Raw genomic sequence first — 6,084 nt, 5'->3', positions numbered from 1 at the left:
AGAATACAGAATTTCTGTAAACCGCCCAGAGAGCCTTGGCTATGGGAGCGGTATATAAGTGCAATAAATAAAATAAATAAATAAAATATAACACTATAATACCATAACATGCACGGTTATAACCAGGGTCTGCTGTATATGTTGCAATGGAGACTTAGGATGCTTTCAGGTGGCGGTGCTACGGCTCAGAAGGCATTGTGCAGCTATTCAGTCTTTTTCTCCTGAACGGATTTCCTGCAATAAGAAAAAAGAGGGAAGAAGGGGTGAGAAGGGTTATGAGTGGAAGATGTCTGAACCCTGCTTAAAATTCTGTAAATGAGGCTTGTCTGGAACATTTCCATCAGTTATATCTGTTTATGCATTTATATCTGTTTATTGCATTTAAGAGCCTCCCCTCTGGCACGTTGTTTTTCCCTAGCCAGTGTCCATTTGATTAGCATCAAGGATTGACAATTCAGGTTGTCATTTCAGTTTCCTGCCCTTCATTTGGGCCTTTAACATAGGCAGGTGAAATGCTTTCTCTACAATTTAATCCCACCCACCCCTGCGTGCAGGGATTGGCATGGAGCTTCCTGCTTCTACATGTAGGTATGAACTGGGCTTTACAGGAAAAACTATGCTGCAGGCATATTGCTGGTTCACATATAACATTAAGCCTGGGGAATGTTGGTACAGGTTGCCCAATTGCTCCTGCTGCAAGCAGCAGCTCAACAAACCACAAATCTTCCATCTGTGGTTTGCTTACCACGATGCACAAACCAGGACAAGCCAGAATCATAAGCAAGTAATAAACTATGACTTACAACTTTATTTTTTTGTTGGCATCATGACAAGCTCTGACAGTTTTCTCTTGCACTGCTGTCATGCCCCTGCCAGAGGAATCCTCAGAGGAGGAAGCAGAGCCCCAGAAACCAGGGAGACACATCAAGTACTGGTACCAGACCAGGAGGCGCCTGGGCCTTTGGGGGAGATGGCTCCAGCTCCTCCCCTGACAGGGAGAGGGGACTCTGACTCTGGAGCAGAGGCTGAGCAACCCCCTAACCCTTAGGAGCATCGTTGCCTCAAGCAATAAGCCAGTAGGCCTCCTGTAAGAAGGAGTGCTCGGTTGCAGAAATGGTCTCCTCAGGAGAAAGCAACTTCTCCTGAGTAGGGTGCTACTCAGAGAGCTCTGATATACAGCAGCTGAGTGTGGGTGGGGTTCAGCAGCCTTTGTGAATAAAAGCCAGCAGTGAGAGCTTGCTGGTTGCTGGAAACAATATCTTGCCAGCTTCTGTTGCTTTGAATCCTGACTGTGTCTTGTTCCTGAGTGTCTGTGCTTTGATCTTGGACCTCTGCTTGACTCTGCTACAGGATTATGTATGTATTGGACTGCCTCACTGTGTTTGACCCTTTGTCTGTTTGACCACTCCTGCTTTGCCTGACTCTCTGTATTGGACTGATTGACTGTGCCTTGACCCTGTGCCTGTTATCTGGGCGATTTCTGCATTTGTCTGAACTTAAAGCTTGTCTGCTGGAACATTGGTCTGGGATATTACTTGGCCTTGTGGTCAGCTGTATGATCAAGAATTCTACATCCAATGCTGGACAACTGCATACATATGTTTGCTTTTTAAATTCACCTATATTTTCTGTAACTGGATTGTATGTTCCTTGTTGGTGTTTATTAATGACTGAACAATTGAGAAAATAATAGTAAAATGTAGCATCAACTAGTATTCCAGATTCCTGTATTGGGATGGGTGTGCCAAACCAATCATTAAAAAATAAAGGGACATTGAAGAGTTGTGAGGTTTGTTCTGTGTAGCATCGATCACATGTTCTGAAACATAAGCAGGGTGTAATTTTTGCAAAGGATTAGCCAAAACCTCCTCTCTGTTACAATAGTGCCATAATATTTATTTATTTCATTTCTATACTGCCCAATAGCCAAAATTCCTAAGTAATGTGGAGGTGGGCTAACCATCTTAAAATAAGTCAACCCCTTAAGTCTCAGCCATGATCTGCTGCTTGTTGGAGTGACAGATTGTTAAACTTGGCTAGTTTCCATTCCCAGCACTATTTGGAGTTCTCTGTGATGCTGTCATAGTCGTGTTCCAGCCTCCCTGGGAAACCTGGCTTGCCCAAGGTGTTGTAGAAAATCTGATCCATAGTGTTCAGCCTGTAACCTAGGCCTCACCAGTATCCAATGAGGCTACATCCACGCCACAATAAAGGCAGAACAGAACACCCACTGCCTGTCCTGAGAGCCTCCTGGTCTTGCTGCTCTGCCTCTTTGCTGTTGCATCCTGCTCACCTGCCTTCTGTGAGTATGCAAGCAGTAGCAAGAGCGAGGAGATGGAGCAGCACCCTCCATTTGCCTTTACCCTTGGGTGGTTGTGGGAAATAGGGCCCAGAGGAGGAAAGCAAGTAAATGGGGAGCAGTGACACTAGTGAGGAGGAAGTGGGCCCACTTAGGAAGGGGGTCCACTGAGGGCATGTTGCGTAAAAGCCCTCCCCCAAAAAGATGTAGCCAGCAGTGCACCTTGCCACTAACATCTACCTAAACCTAGGTTCTGAACAAAATGCCCCTAGTGGGCAACTCTGATACTGACTGCATCATATTGTGTTATTTTATACATCCTGCTGTTCCTTGAATGTTGATGATGCCTCTGACCATGAAACCACACTCTCCACCCTTTTGGTGTATGATAGAACACATTTTGATGCCCAAGTACCCCTCTGCTGGAGTCTCCCAACTGAAAATGTTCATCATTTGGGGCACAATCCTATGCATGTTTCAATAGGAAAAAAAATCCTACAACTCCCAATATGACCCAGACAGGATGGGGCATGCTGGGAGTTGTAGGAGATCTTTTGTTGAAACATGCATAGGCTTGCACCCTTAATATTTTAACTGAGGACAATATATTTGGAGTGTGAAAGGGTGATCAGTGCTGCCCAGTAAACTTGGTAAACAAGGAGCGAAATACAAGTTAATCAACTAAGGTTTTGACAGACCTATTTCAGCAATGTTTCTACAGCTTCAGGATGCCCCATTTGTCTGTTTTTCTTCCTTCTTGGTTGAGATAAGGTGAGCTAAGGCATAAGAACAACAGGTATGGTCTTTGGCTCTCCCACAATGACAGAGAGCTTCAATAAAGAAACGAGAGCTGAAAGAGGAACTTTTAGTTCCAGTGAGTTTCAAAAAGTCCCCTTTGTTTCTCCATTAGCTATGCAGAGCAACACACTTGTCTCCCACAGACATAAGGGCAGTGCAATGGCACAAGAAGCGAAGGGCTGAAATTTTCTGCTGACTGGAGGCCACCTGGCTTGGTTTAGCCTCTGCATTTCTCTTGTGCTGTCCCTTTCCTAAGTTGCCAAGTGCAAGATTCCCAGCTGGCTAGAAAGTTTTGTGTCACGCCGAGCTTTTGAAAGGGGATTGGATTAATATCTAACTCCTGAAGTCTATGTACTGATCTGCCCTCCTTGCCTCAAATCGTAGGTGAGAGCAATTTGCAGAATGGGCACCGGCGGTGCAGCCTGAGCACCTGAAAGTGCGAAGTAGGTGTGCTTCCAGATGGAGGGCTCCTAGCACTAGCAATCAGAAGGCACTGAGCAGCAATTCTGTCCTTTTCTCCTTAATGGAAGAAGTGGTGGGAAAACACAGAGGGGAGGGCTACGAGTGGAAGATGATGACGCCTGGGCTCTCTTATAAAATTCTGTGAGTAAGGCAGGGTAGTGGCATTGTCAAAGCCTCGCCTGGAAGCACACTAGGGGCAGGAGTCCCCATAGACAAAAGGTACCCGCGCTCAACAACACTCCCAGTTTTGTGTTTGGTGGTTGCAGTCAGGGTTCTGTGGACTGTTTCCACTTCTAGTTGGTATGAGATTATGGCTCCTGGTTTTCTTCCTGAGCTGGTCATATCATCCTTTATGGTTTCTCCACCAATCCTTAAATGAAGATAAGTGCTTAAAGCTTGTGGAACAGGAGCAGTTTGAGGTTAAAATATTGTGAAAGAGTACATGGGTTAGTTGGACATGAGAAGTTTAAAACACCAGAAGAGTAAAGATGCTGCAATAATACCGAGTGCTTGCTTGTACTGCTGAAAACATACATTCCAGAGAGACAGTTGTAAAAAGGGAGTAACGGAGGATGTGATAGAGGTGTATAAGGTTATGCATGGTGTGGAGAAAGTGGATGGAGTGAAGTGTAATTCTGGTAAGTGGCTCATCCCATGAAATTGAATGGTAGGAAATTCAGGACAGACAGAAGGAAGTACTTTTTGAGGCAGTGTATAGTTGAACTTTAGAATTCTCTACCACAAGATGTGGTGATGGCCACCAACGTAGCTTTAAAGGGGAATTAGACAAATGTATGGATGACAAGGCTATGAGTGGCTATTAGTCATGATGGCTATGTATTACCGCCAGTATCAGAGGCAGTTCCATTTGCTAGGGAACATGAGTGGGAGGTTGCTATTGCCTTTATGTCCCGGTTGTGGGCTTCTCAGAGGCATCTAGCCGGCCACTGTGGGAATATAATGCTGGACTAGAGAGGCCTTTGGTCTGATCCGATAGGGCTCATTACATTCTTATATTTATCTAAAAGTCTCTGGCACTCACCTGAAAGTAAGTGCCATTGAAAACAGTGGGGCTTCTGAGTAGTGATGTACAGAATTGCACTGTAAAAGTGCTTCAGGCAAGACCTTTATTGTGCAATCGCCCTGCCCCATCCACAGAATTTTACGGTTGGTCCAAATTATGTTGCCTTCCATTTGTTACCCACCTGTTTTCCTTCACAGCTTCTTCTGTCTTATTTCTTTTCACAGAGAAACCATTAAGGAAGGAAAGATGGAATAGTTTTACCGTGTCTTTCAATTTATTGTGCTAGGAGCTGTCAATCTGGAAGCACCCTAATATATAGTGGCATAAAGCTTTTGTGAGCTAGAGCCCACTTTGTCAGGTTTATGAAAAACACTTGCTGGGTGAACATGCAGTAGATGTGACCTCACTGTGGATTTCAGTAAAGATCCCTCCAATTTCAGAACAATATTTCAACTGGACTGGGAGTTCATACTTTGATTCAAATTGTGGCATTGATGAAACTTGGTGGTGACCCCAACTGCTACTTTCACCATATCTCTTGTTACTGCTAAGATCAGAAATAATGCCACCTCAACCTTCTTTGATAGGATATCTAGAGCAGTGATAAACTGAAGTAGTATCTTCTGGTTTCCCCCCATATTAGGATACTGGAGCAGAGAGCACATCTTGGGACCATTCTGCATAATCAAAGAAAATATGCCCCACAGATATTTTGTTGTACTCCATCATATCCTGATCAAGTGCCAATAGTGTAATATCTTTTTTTTTAACACTTGGGGATTACCCTTGCTGTTGCTTGTACACCCTATCTTTTAAAAATGTGAATGGATATGTGCAACAACACAAATAATATAACTTGTACTAGCAATTCATAAAATTGAAGAGTATGAGCCAACATGTTACTGAAGCTTACCTTCTTATTGATTTAGCAACAGCCAATGGATGAAAAGATGGATGATGTTACTCTGGAACTATTGGTCAAAGAGATTACATTTTCCAGTGTTGCAGCAAGACAGTTTTTAACTGAGCTGAAAGAGGTTTGAGAGAGGCATTACTTCCCTTAAAGATCCATATATTTCTTTTGCCTCTTCTTTCACCTTTAGTCCAACAGGATTTGCAGATTTTTCAAACAATACAAAAGCTTGCAAAAGCTTTTACCAGGGGCATGAAGACACCATGGATGCTTTTATCATGCCCATCACCCTGCCTCATTCACAAAATTTTATGTGGGTGGTGGTGGTTTCCAGTAAACAATGTCTTCCACTCATAACCCTCCTGTGTTTACATGCCACTTCTTCTCTCTATTCTCTTACCTCATAAAATCTATTAAGTAAAAAAAGCAATGGAATAGCAGCACTGATTAGTAGCACTAGGAGCTCTCCATCTGAAAAACACACACACACACACACACCTTTTTCAAAAGATCATGTTTCCATCACCCCAAATTATTCAAAGCTTGAATGGAAATTTGTAAGAGAACAACCTTATAAAGGATTTGTAA

General features: G+C 43.5%; 1 protein-coding gene across 1 annotated transcript in view; it reads left to right on the top strand.

Annotated features, from left to right (window-relative positions):
• The window catches only part of AMT (aminomethyltransferase), a 200,878-nt gene that overhangs the window by 134,241 nt on the left and 60,553 nt on the right, over positions 1–6,084 (top strand). The window lies entirely within an intron of this gene.

The sequence above is a fragment of the Elgaria multicarinata genome, chromosome 3 (assembly GCF_023053635.1).
Source record: "Elgaria multicarinata webbii isolate HBS135686 ecotype San Diego chromosome 3, rElgMul1.1.pri, whole genome shotgun sequence".
Lineage (NCBI taxonomy): Eukaryota > Metazoa > Chordata > Lepidosauria > Squamata > Anguidae > Elgaria > Elgaria multicarinata.
Note: the sequence above shows the minus strand (reverse complement) of the source record. Positions and strands in the feature narration are given on the sequence as shown.